The following is a 14,086-nucleotide window of genomic DNA, read 5'->3' on the forward strand; positions in this document are numbered from 1 at the left end:
TGACAGATTTGAAAACTGGGGTGATCTACCATCATTAAAGGAATTCTCACCCTGTCCAGCCGGTGGCATAATTATTATCTATTGATGAGAGATGAGATGAGATTCAACTAGTAACAAGTACTAGGACAACGAAATGACCAAAAACCTGTCCAAACATATACATAAACATACATACAATATGACAAACAGGTGGACAAGCAAAACCTTGTTGTCCAGCTAATGCATTGGTAGGCTCTGTGTGCTTGTAAATGCATTTAGTATATAATCGGCTGAAAAAAACACCAGCCTTGACTTTTAAACTGGCCTGTTTATGTTGCTTTAAAAGTAACAGAAACCTTCTCAGTGAGTTGATGTCAACTTAAGCAAATATTTTCCCCCAAAAATTGCGTCTGTTGATTTGAGAGAATGAGACAAATTTCTGAATGAACAATAAAAAAAATTAAAATTAAAAAAAATCTTATATAATAAATGCTTACTGGAACAGGTTTACGTAACATATAAAGTTCCTAACACCTTAGAGTGATTTCTCAGTAATTAGATTAAACACCTGCATATTTTGGCAGCTGATCCTAACACCTCTTTAAATAGATGTTAGTAATTACCTTGAATGTAGTACACATTCAGTAGACAACACTCACAGAGCACCTGGGGGAAGTTTGTTGCTATTATAATATGCGTGTTTAAGCAATTATGATCATTGGTTGTAGACCATAAGTATTGTTCTATACAGTGAACTCCGGCTGGCTTCAGCTAAGACATTGGTTGGCTCTCTCCGCTAGTAAAGATTCGCTCAAAAAAAAGAGGTCGCCTCAAGTGTTATTTGTGATGCTTTTATTTTGCCTTTTCTGCTACCTTAAGCCTCCAACACTTTATTTCCCATTTTGATAACGAATGCCTTTATTTTGAAAGCAGCAGCTAACTACTAGTGATGGGAATTTCAGCTCTTTTTAGTGAGCCGGATCATTTGGCTCAGCTCACCAAGAAGAGCCGGTTCTTTCGGCTCCCAAATGGCTCTTCATTTTACCACTTATACCATTTATAATTCAGCCAAATTTAGCGCTGTTCTGACTTGTGATTTGTATTTGAACACATATATCACTTAAATTTCAATAAATTGCTGTAGCCAATTGCATTTACAGTTGTAAAATCCAGTACCAGTTCACCCAATACGCACACTATGCACGTTGTGTAGGGCCCCGCAAACTAAAAGAGGCCCTGTGAAAAAAACCCCAAACGTGACGACGAGACCATCTGTCGCGCTGCTCGCGCACGTCAGATTCCCAGAGCATGTGTATCCGCCTAACAAGGTGAAGCAGAGTTAATCCCGTCCCGCTACAAATTCCCACTATAAATTATATAATATATATTTATATATATATAATTTGATCGGGATCGGTGTGCTATTACTTTTCTCTACGGAATACGAATTTTTTGCGACGTGAGTGAGAAAAAAATGAGTGAAAAAGAACAATAATTGGAGATTTTCAACCTAGAGACTCCATTTAAACTTTAAACAGTAGACACAGTCTTGTGTATTGGTGTATTAATCCATGTTTCGATAGGTCATATAGTTTTTTATCAATCCCTGTTCAATGACCATGATCATTTTTGGAGAAATTCTGAGATTATAATGTGTGTGTATTGCATGGAATGTTCGTGTCAGTGTGTGACATCATCACCAGAGTGTAGAGGGAGAGAAAAAATTGTCAAAAAATAAATTTGAAAACTGCGCTCCAGGCCGCAGATTCCACTCTACAGAAATAATTTATACATAGAAACGTAGGAAAATTAGTCTTCTCACTCACAATCCTCTGGTAAAGCTGTCAGAGTTATAGTTTGGGCGTAGGACGCACAGATGCGCCACCAACACGCACCAACAGCCCTATTGGCTCCCATATTAAAAACGCAGGAAGATTTCTGTAGAAAAGCATATTTAACAGTTTTTCAGATCGCTCTTACAAAGCTATTTCTTCATTTTTCTTCACAAAAAAACATATGTAGCTGTTCAGGAAGAACTCAGGACGCTCAAAGTGAAGTCAGATCAATGATAGGTATTATGGTTTTGCCAAAAATGCTTTCTGTTCGAGGCCAGAAAATCCACAGTATAACAATAGTGCTCGGGGCTTTGCACTGGTCCCTACAGCTATTGCTGTATGGGACCAGTGCTCGGTGTGATTGCCCCGTGGCCCTAACAAGTGCAGCCAATTTGATGGAGCTGAATTAATAGTAGCCTTATCTATATTTTACAGGTGCTATGCTTAAGTTTCTCACAAGCAACACAGACTCCAGCCAGTGGAGGGACAGAGCCAGCTTCATATAGGACAGGCACAGATGAGCCATTTACACCTTCAACCGAAACAGATGAGTCAGATGCAGCCGCCTCAGGCAGTACAAGCAGCACAGGTCCAGTACAGCCACCGTTGTCAAGTACAGAGACAGGGCAAGAACAGGCAGCCTCGGCCACTATTCACACAACCACGTGTGCATTTTGGGGTTCAGTTAGGAGGGCCCCTTAGCAGAATTTTGCCTAGGGCCCCATGGAGGTCTGAACCGGCTCTGGTAAAATCCCTTGTAACTCTCTAACTTGCTCGAAGAACCACTCTGCTACACAATCAGATAGAAAATGCCTATAAAAACCCAAGCATAGAAATTTAAAAAGGACAGCTATTGACATTTTTTTATTCAAACAAACACTGATTGGCATTGAGGAAGACCAATTAAATATAAATTATATTATATTATTTCTGCCATTGCACAGTCGCACAGCATGTAGTTGGTGATTCCAAATTGCCCGTAGGAGTGAATGAGAGCATGGTTGTCTGTCTCTATGTGTCAGCCCTGTGATAGTCTGGCGACCTGTCCAGGGTGTACCCCGCCTCTCGCCCAATGTCAGCTGGGATCGGCTCCAGCCCCCGCGACCTGAGTGCGGATAAGTGGTTCACCCTTTGATGCACAACATATTGACCCCCCTTCTAATGCACAACATGGGTCAAAAATGACCCGCATTCATTCCTCATGTTATTTAATGCTTGCTGTGTGTCACTTTCTCAGTGCTGCCACGCCCGCCCCTCCCTGCTTGGTGTTATGATCCTTGTCAATCCTCACATGATTGGTTCGCACAGCACGTAGTCAGCGTCCCCAGCCCCCGCAGGTACTTTTTATAACGAGAAAAGTATAAAACTTTTTTTTTTAAAAAACGGGTCGCTGACCGATGTGAGCCGGCTCCCATCATTCACTTAAAAGAGCCGTCTCTTTGAACCCGATTGTTCGCGACTGACATACAGCAGCAAAATGTCACGGCAGCCGAAGTTTCTTTTAAAACCACAATAACCATGATGGTGTTGATAATCAAGGTGGAAAAAAAACAGGGATTGGTGCAGTGGACGATGGAGGACAAGCTTGTTTCACCTCTTTTGTTTATCATTTTTCAGCACTGTGGCGTTGAAAAAAATTTGATTGCACGGTTGCTTTCTCTGTTTATCTTTTCTCTTCTATCGTGTATACCTGCAATGCTAAGAAACTAAACTGGGACTTAATATTCATCATCACCTTCTGCAGAATCTTCTTTCATCCCCACACAACTCCATGTATGTGGGAATATTAGTCACTTTCATTAGCCGTGTAAACACCTTAGAAGGAATACTGTATTTTCAAAATAAAGGCAACAAAAAACCCTGCAAGATTCTGTGTATTTGAATTTAATCTTTGTAAAACTTAACTGGCCTTCTTCTGTCCAGATTTAATCACCACCAGTTAGCCACCCTCAGTATCTCACAATCTGTTATGTGCAAGAAATTTGACATTTGCATGCAGGAAAATGCAGGTAAAAACATAACTGAAGGAAACATTCCTTGCAGGAGTGATATGACCTAAAGCAACCTGCATGACCTGAAGAACAGCAGTGAAACACAAGAACCATGTGATCCAGGTCAAACTATCAAACAACACTTGACATGTCATGTCGAAATGTAACCCAACATCCTGATCAACGCGTATATTTTCATTGTGAAGTGATGTGTTGAAAGACGCTTGTTAGAGGTTAAATTCAAATTGAAACCGAATCCTGCAGGGTACACTGCAAAAACATGAAGCTTACCAAGTATTTTCTTCTTATGTCTAGCAATAGTATCTTAATTATATTGTTTTGAGAATAATTTACTAACTGACCATAGCTTTATGTGCTCATCTTATTATTGGTATTATTATGATGTGCTTATGTAATTATCTTATTGTTTAAAGACTTGCTTTAAGGATTGACATCGTTTTTTAATGCTTTTCAAGATATTTAACTGTTGAATATGGTGAGTTGTTATCTAAAATATTGGCTCCAATTGAGAATTTTAGTTGCATGTTGTTTGACTTGCTCCTTTCAAGTATTGCTGGCTTATTTTAATGTTACTACAGATGGGCTTTTCAAGTCACAATTGCTTGAAATAAGTATTTTTGGACTTATTTTAAGACATCATTGGTTTTTTAAGTGCCTAGATATTTTTGACTTACTTAAAGAATTCTTACAAAGAAACAATTACTGACTGCACTGGCAGATAATTTTACTTGTTTTGAGCATGTATTTTATTTCTTATTTTTTTGTCAGTTGGTTTTTGCAGTGTACTCCTGCTTCCTACCAGAGTCCAAAAACATGCACTTAGGTTTCATTGGTGGCTCTAAATTGCCCGTTGGAGTGAATGAGAGCGTGAATGTCTGTTTCTATGTGTCACCCCGCCTCTCGCCCAATGTCAGCTGGGATCGGCTCTAGCCCCAGCTGAAAAATGCATAACTGAAAGAAACATTCCCTGCAGGAATAATATGGACTAAAGCAACCTGCATTACCTGAATCACAGCAGTGAAACAAGAGAACTGTATGATCCATGTGAAACTATCAAACAACACTTGACATGTCATGTCGAAATGTAACCCAACATCTGATCAACGCCTATATTTTCATTGTAAAGTGATGTGTTGAAAGACGGTGGTTAGAGGTTAAATTCCAATTGAAACGGACTCTTTCTTTTGTTGGCTTTATTTTGAAAAGACAGTATTCCTTCTAAGGTGTTTACACGGCTAATGAAAGTGACTAATATTCCCACATGCAGCTTACATGCACAAACATGCACTTAAATTAAAGTTAAATTGGTGACTCTAAATTGCCCGTAGGAGTGAATGAGAGCATGGTTGCCTGTCTCTATGTGTCAGCCCTGTGATAGTCTGGCGACCTGTCCAGGGTGTACCCCGCCTCTCGCCCAATGTCAGCTGGGATCGGCTCCAGCCCCCGCGACCTGAGTGCGGATAAGTGGTTAACCCTTTGATGCACAACATATTGACCCCCCTTCTAATGCACAACATGGGTCAAAAATGACCCGCATTCATTCCTCATGTTATTTAATGCTTGCTGTGTGTTTCTGTGCTCTATCTTTTCATATCAACTTATTTTATGATTGAATATTCCAAGTATTCTTTAAATATCTTGTTTTTGATAACAACAGATCATTATTTCCATTTTGCTTCTCATACTTTATGAAGAAAAAAAAAGGTTTTGTATGATTACATAACTAGCTACTTGGCTAAGTAGTTTGCTAAGCTATCTATTTAGCCAAGAAGTTAGCTAAGTAGTTAGCTTAGCAAGCTACTTAGCTAAGTACTTAGCCAAGAAGTTAGCTAAGTAGTTCGCTTAGCAAGCTACTTAGCTAAGTACTTAGCCAAGAAGTTAGCTAAGTAGTTAACTTAAGCACTTAACAAGCTACTTAGCTAAATACTTAGCCAAGAAGTTACCTAAGTAGTTGGCTTAACAAGCTACTTAGCTTAAAAAAAATGGATATGGGTCATTTTTGACCCATGTTTTGCATTAGAAGGGTAGTGACACAAAAGGGATTTTATTAAAAAACGAATAAAGGAAAACATAAAATTAGGATATATGATGATCAAACACAAAGTAATTGAGGAAAACCTGGAATACTGAATGATGAAAATAATTTATTGCAAAGATATAGAACATAAAAACTCTGTCGGGACACTTTAGAACCATGTTGTGCATCAAAGGGTTAAGAAAACCTCACATTTTCAGCATGGACAAAGATGAGGACCACCCCAACTGTCACAATAAAAAGAACTTTGAACAATATGTCACATTAGTGTTTACGTTCAGAGTGTACACAGCTGCATTCATTCATTATCTTTAAGGGAGTCTGGCAGCTGCAGGCAGTGGCTGCTAATATTCTCACAGTAACTGCTAAAATGCTTAAATTAGGCAAGCACAATGCTTAGCATGTTCACAATCTTAATATAGTGTCTTTGAATGTTCGCTGTTTAACTGAAGCTGATGGGAATTTCATTATTTTTGGAAGTATTTTGTTGTAAGCCAAAGTCTTGGGGAGGAAAAGAACAAATTTGACCTGATCATGGCACGAGATGAAAAGTCAGTGTACGTCTAATTCAGTAGAAAAACACTAATGTTTGCATGAAATAGATGTTGAGATATCTCAGTGTGGTCAGCAGGCAGACAATGCCAGCCCTAAAAATGGAAGCGTATTTATAGTCCTGTATATTTGTTCTTTGTACCTCAACAGCTCCTGTACAACACAAATGTTTTCATAAGTGATGCCAGCCTGGCCAGTCAAGATACATCTCGGTTTAGGGCCTCATGAGGCCTGTCCTATTTGAAAGGCTCCTCTACATGCAGCCTTCTTCTGTCCAGATTTAATCACCACCAGTTAGCCTCCCTCAGTATCTCACAATCTGTTATGTGCAAGAAGACGTCATTCGCATGCAGAAAAATGCACAAATAACATAATTGAAAGAAACATTCCCTGCAGGAATAATATGACTAAAGCAACCTGCATTACCTGAATCGCAGCATTGAAACACTAGAACCCTGTGATCAATGTGAAACTATCAAACAACACTTGACCTGTCATTTGGAAATGCAACCCAACATGCTGATTGACATCTAGATGTTCATTGTGGAGTGATGTGTTGACAGACGCTGCTTTGTCTCTGCAAATGCAATGAATCAAAACGGACAGCACAATGCAATCTATTCATTGGTGTATATTTATGCTACAAAGCCAATACCACCCACACCCACATACTTTACAGGTTTAGTTATTTTGTGTTTCCAATGCTAAGAAACGAAACAGGGATCCATTTGATTTTGCTCATCACCTCCTGCAGAAATCTTTTCTTACTTTTTGCAGTGGTTTGACACCTTTAATAAACCCTTTTCAAAGGCAAAGGATAAGTTTAACAAACATTACATTTGAGGTGGCTCAGTGGTAGAGCGTATATCACAGAGAGTCTGCAGCAGACCCGGGCATTATTTAATTATACACAATAACAATAATTAATCCGGCCCAAAGTCACTTTGCTGCATGTCTCCCTCTTCCATTCTCTCTCTCGTTCACTATCAAATAATGCAGGAAAATGCCCAAAAAAGCGACTTTAAAAAACAAAGATTACACTTCAAGGCACAAACTTTTGAATTTTTTTTTCTTTTGGCCTTTTTCTGAAAAGACAGTTTTTCTTCTAAGGTGTTACACTAATATTCCCACATACATGCAGCCGTGTATATTCTGACTAAAATAATTATATAAATATGGTTTTCTCGATAATAACCAAAATCATTTTCAGGAAAACCATGGAAAATGTCTAGATAGATATAATGATAACAACAGCATTTTTTGTTGTTGTTATCATTATATCTGTCCAAACAAATGTACCTTTAGTTGAACCAGGCATTAAAACGAACATGAAAGTAAAAGAAGAAAAAAAGGTTGGTCTTATAATTTTTTCCATGACTTTATGTCACAATTTTTTAAAATGTTGATCCCTGACTAACGTACTCTTCTTCAGAGTTATTTTTATTGTGATTTTTACACAGTTGTGGGGTCCTCATCTTTGTCCACATGTAAAATTTGAGGTTTTCTTAAGGGAGTCTGGCAGCTGCAGATGTTTAAATTATTTTACAATACATGGTCGTAAAAATGTTACCCCCCAACTTGTACAACACATTTGTGCTGCTCGTCTTGAACGCTGATTAGGTTCTAATTAACACTGAACGTAAGAGGTTGATTTTAGACTTTGTAGCATGTATGAATCACATGCAGCTGAACAAACCAAATCAAATAAACAAGAAAGCGTCATTCGCATGCTGAAAAATGCATAAGTAAAAAGATAACTGAAAGAAACATTCCCTGCACGAGTGATATGACCTGAAGCAACCTGCATTACCTGAAGTAGAGCAGTGAAACAAGAGAACCATGTGATCCATGTCAAACTATCAAACAACACTTGACATGTCATGTCGAAATGTAACCCAACATCCTGATCAACGCGTATATTTTCATTGTGAAGTGATGTGTTGAAAGACGCTGGTTAGAGGTTAAATTCAAATTGAAACCGAATCCTGCAGGGTACACTGCAAAAAACATGAAGCTTACCAAGTATTTTCTTCTTATATCTAGCAATAGTATCTTAATTATATTGTTTTGAGTATAATTTACCTACTGACCATAGCTTTATGTGCTTATCTAATCATTAGTATTATTATGTGCTTATGTAATTATCTTATTGGTTAAAGACTTGTTTTTAGGATTGACATTGTTAGTTTTTTCATGCTTTTCAAGATATTCAACTGCTGAATATGGTGAGTTGTTATCTGAAATATTGGCTCCAATTGAGAGTTTTAGTTGCATGTAGTCTGAATGTTATTTCAAAAGCATTTCCTACCAACACGAACTTGAATCTATGAATCACATGCAGTTGAACAAACCAAATCAAATAAACAATACACGTTTTGGTTGGTCTTGTTGGTCAGATAGCCTCGCCCCCAGCCCCTCTAGTAAGGGGTTCATGCTACAAGACCAGGAAAGAGTTGGTGCCGCTCTGGAACCAGTTTCTGGCAGAGAGTCGGTTCTTTGGCTCAGGCACCGGCTCCGAACGCGGCTGTAAGATGATACAGAGTCAGTTCTCCTCCAACAGAAGGAAGATGATCTGCTACTTTTAAACTAGGGTGAAAGATCTTTTAAACCTCTGAAGTCCAGGAGATTTTGGTTCAAATTTGTCAACTTCCTATGCATTAATTTCTGTCTCTGTTTAGCATCTTTCAGTCTGTCCTTACATCACATGCATGGCTCCTTTTTCTCCACACAAACTTGGCTATCAGTCAGATTTTTCATTTTATTTTAATTAACAAAGTATAAAGCTGCCAGGAACCGAAAACAGAAACAAAAGACACAGGTGTCTATGGAAATGTACCAATTTGTTTTACTATTTATAAACACAAAAACAGCATAAAAAAAAATAAAAAATAGTAATTCATTGTAGAAAGGAAAATTCAAATTTTAAAAATGGCCTAGAAACATAAATGTCACACTGTGTGAAAGCCCCTATGATTGCACTTTTAACCCTTTGATGCACAACATGGGTCTAAAGTGACCCGACAGAGTTTTTATGTTCTATATCTTTGCAATAAATTATTTTCATCATTCAGTATTCCAGGTTTTCCTCAATGAGTTTATTTTTGATTATCATACATCCTAATTTTATGTTTTCCTTTATTAATTTTTGAATAAAAACCCTATTTGTGTCACTACCCTTCTAATGCACAACATGGGTCAAAAATTACCCATATCCATTTTTTCCCCGCTAAGTAGCTTGTTAATCTAACTACTTAGCTAACTTCTTGGCTAAATAGTTAGCTTAGCAGGCTACTTAGCCAAGAAGTTAGCTATGTAATCATACAAAAACTTTTTTTCTTCATAAAGTATGAGAAGCAAAATGGAAATAATGATCTGTTAAAAAACAAGATATTTAAAGAATATATATGGGATATTCAATCATGAAATAAGTTGATATGAGAAGACAGAGCACAGAAACACACAGCCAGCATTAAATAACATGAAGGAAATTAATGTGGGTCATTTTTGACCCATGTTGTGCATTAGAAGGGGCGTCAATATGTTGTGCATCAAAGGGTTAATTAGCTTTCTCAACTTGTCTACATATGATATATAAATAAAGTTATTACTGTAAATAAAACATGCTAAATAGATGGACTCCAGAGGGTTAATATATGTGAGAAAGGTACCCCTGACCCACGTATCAAGATTGAGACATGACACCAAGTCCCCCAGCTTCCTTCCATTTAAATAGAATTGCACAACATGCTAGAAGAGAAGCGAAGGCAAGGCCGTTACGTTTTGCAGCAGGTAAATTTAATTCTGCCGACGGAAACACCAAAAAAATGCCACCAGGGGTTCGATTACACATTGTGAGACAAAGGACAGAGTTTCAAAAATTGCTCAAGGCTTGGACAAAACTATGATGATGCCCTCCCACGCTGTGTGTGGGTTTGTGGTATGTTTCTCTTCCTGTGGGCCACAGGTCACAGGTAACAGGTAACGCTACACCTCCTCCGGTTCCGCTCTGCAGACGGAGAAATAGCAACACCTGAATCCACTCAACGTGAGCGCTGAGGCCTCAGATCTCTCTCTCTCTCTCCTTCACAGCCACTGCTTTTGAATGGTTTATGGTAATTATACACCAGAAGACTTTGAAAAAGATTTGGAAAGACTCCTGCAAGACTATCAGCTCACACCTGCTCGCATCTAAAGAGTTTTTAGTCCCAGCCTAGTCTCAGGCCCCGTTTACACGAAGGGAGAATGCAGATATTTCCATGCGGTTTGGCCTCTCATTTACACGAAAACCCCGTTTTTATCACGTAAAACGATTATTTCGAAAAAACTCCAGGCAAAGTGGAGAATTTGGAAAACTCCAGTTATGTGTTGTCGTGTCAACTGGGAGAAACAAACGGGGTTTTAGGTTCTCACGCTCATTCTATGCGCCGCTGTCTGTCCACACAAAAGAATATATATTCAATATATATTCGCCATATTAGTTGTTTTGAAAGGAACAGGAAGTCGCTCGTGTTATTCGTTGTTGTTGATTCTGAGGATTCTGATTGGCTTGCATGGCTTTATCCTTCTCATTACATTACATTACATGGCATTTAGCAGACGCTTTTGTCCAAAGTGACTTACAATAAGTACATTCAACCTGATGGCACTAGACATAGACCACAGGAATCAAGTAAGTACATAACTTTAAGAGCTAACTGTCATCGCTAAAGGAGTGAAGAAGAAAAGAAGAGAAAAGAATAAGAGCATGTTTTAAATTATTTTTTTTAAATATATATTTTTAAATATATATCCCTACACTGCCGTCCATACAATAGGTTTGGCATACTTATAATGGTGCTCGACGACGTATTTATGTGGGTTGATGTAAATGACAACCTTTTTTGAAAACGGAGGGGGGGAAATAATAAATATTGGTGCTGTGAAACAAATAAGGTGCAATGAACAGTGTGCATAAAAAGAAAAAAAAGAAAGTAGAGAACAGTCAGGAGACCCAGTTAAAAATGTATAAATAAATGTAAACATAAATAAGTAATAAATAATCAATGATAAATTTATGATTAACTAAATGAAAGTTGACAGAGCTGATACATAGAATTATTCAATTAAACACATAATTAAATAGGACTTAAATATATATCATGAATTAATTTCTAAATTTTCCTTTCCTTTATTCTTCCTTATATCTATTTTTTTAAACTGTAAAATAGTCAACTTTTAATGTCAGAAAAACAGAAACCCTTTTCAGCTTTGTGAGGGGCATTTTGTGGCATCTTCTCTTCTTTTTATTGTTTGTTTTTTTCCCCAACACAAACCACTGAGTCACACACTAGAGCAGCTGGAGCCAAAAGCTGCTTCTTCTCCATTTTCAAAGTTTTTACTAGGAGCATGATGGGAAAAAAATGCAAAAAGAATCTAGTTGTAGTCTTGTAAATAGTTACCCTGCAAGATTCACAGTCTGTGAATCTCAGTGTGAGATTAAAAACTCTAAACACTTGTATTTAGATGTGAGCTGATAGTTTTTTCCAAATCTTTTCAAAGTCTTCTGATGTATAGGTAGCATTACTTTCATCTCATTCATATGCATTTAATCACACCCCACCACTTTTATACTACATCCACGTACTTGAGTTCCCTTGCATTATTTTTAGATAGATAAATATTTGTTACTTAGCATTGAATGTGTGTGGCGCCTGGGAAAATGTGACTGAAACACAAACAATGCCGGCATTATGTTTCTGCAAACCTGACAGAGAAGTATTTGCCTTGAAGAAATGTAGCCATTGTACGAACCTGCGTTTGTGCAACGTGTTTGTGATGCAGCAGTATGATTTTATTCTGGGTCGGAGGGGAGGTGCAAAGGAAAAACAAACCCATGACTATGAAGCTTTAGAATGGCGTTCAGCAACAATCATTCCCAGCTGTTCTATATTAAGTAGCTGCTAATTAGGAGTATCTGTCAGCTGTATGTGAGGTCTGAACATCTGACAAGTGAGCATGAAAACAATATATATTTGACATTTTTAACTTTCTTTCTTTTTTCTTTTATTAATTTTAATTTTTTTATTAACAGTACTTTTATTACAGTACATTTTAAAAAAAAGTGTGCAATCCTGTTGTACATGGCACACATTACAGTTCATATCGAAAGCTTTATTTTGTTGTCCATTGTGTCATGATTGATCGAAATCATTTATTATTTTGTTTTTACGAGATGAGATAACATGTGTTTATTTGTCCCGCAGTGGGGAAATTAAATCGTCACGGCAGCTCAAGATACAGACACATAGATATGAAAGACAGAATAAAAATATATATAAAAAATAAGACATATACATACATCCTATACACATTCTATACATACATTTCTACTATTTGAAATGTATTATTAACATATAGTTTTTTGTGTTTGTTTATTTCCTAAAAGTACTGTGCAGTTTTACAGATATTGCACATTGGAGAAAATGTATTAAAGCATATTAAATATGTTAAATATGTTGTTGCATGTAGTCGTATGAACATCAGTGAATAAATATATTTAAAGTTGTATGTGACATATATAATATAGAAAAAATACAGAAGGCCTAAAATAGGCCTAATGTGGTCGGATGTAAACAGAGATAACTTTTCTTTGGCTAGAAACAGTTAATGTTTGTAAATTGTTTTCATAATGAAACTTATTATTTTGGACAAATGTGTTCAAGCTAAAACAATAATTAAAAAGTCACAGAGCTGCAGGGACTTCCCCTCGATGGCTGATTGTAGATAAATATTAATAGATAAAACACGCCACCTGGTGGTTGTTTTGAGTCAAAGCAGCTTCAGTTCTGTCTTGATGGTCACGCAGGCTGCAGCGACACCTGGTGGTCATTAAAGGAAACAACATGCAGGCAAATAGGGTAAAACATTTAAACCTCTGAAGTCCAGGAGATTTTGGTTCAATTTTGTCAACTTCCTATGTATTAATTTCTGTCTCTGTTCAGCATCTTTCAGTCTGTCCTTACATCACATGCATGGCTCCTTTTTCTCCACACAAACTACATTGTATAGTCAGATTTTTCATTTTATTTTGATTAACAAAGTATAAAGCTGCCAGGAACCCAAAATACAAACTTTTTTTTTTTTTAAATAATTTTAATTTTAAATAATAAAACTACAAAACAGTCTATTTGCATGTAAATTAAAAATAGTAACAGTTTTCATTGTAGAAAGAAAAATCACATTTTAAAAATGGTCTAGAAACATAAATGGCACACTGTGAAAGCTCCTATGATTGCGCTTTCAACTGGCTTTCTCAGCTTGTCTACATATCATATATAAATAAAGTTATTATTGTAAATAAAACATGTGTATTTTCAATAAATAGATGGACTCCAGAGGGTTAAATAAACATCTAAATGTGTATTTTGGATGTTGTCTTCCACTAGTCCAGGGGTTGGCAACCTGCGACTCAGGAGCCACATGTGGCTCTTTAAGGCCGTCTACAGCGGCTCCCTGTGATTGTGACCAAAAAAATTATAAGAAATAATAACAGTTATTTCTTTACATTTTTATTTTATTTTATCATTGGTGTAGGCCCACATCAATTTGTATTCTTCAATTGTGGTTTATAAAGGCCAGTAAAACATTTTCTTTTAACATTTCAGTCAACTAAAATGTGCATCATAGCTTATAAA

This window comes from Centropristis striata, chromosome 17, assembly GCF_030273125.1.
Source record: "Centropristis striata isolate RG_2023a ecotype Rhode Island chromosome 17, C.striata_1.0, whole genome shotgun sequence".
Taxonomy (NCBI): Eukaryota; Metazoa; Chordata; class Actinopteri; order Perciformes; family Serranidae; genus Centropristis; species Centropristis striata.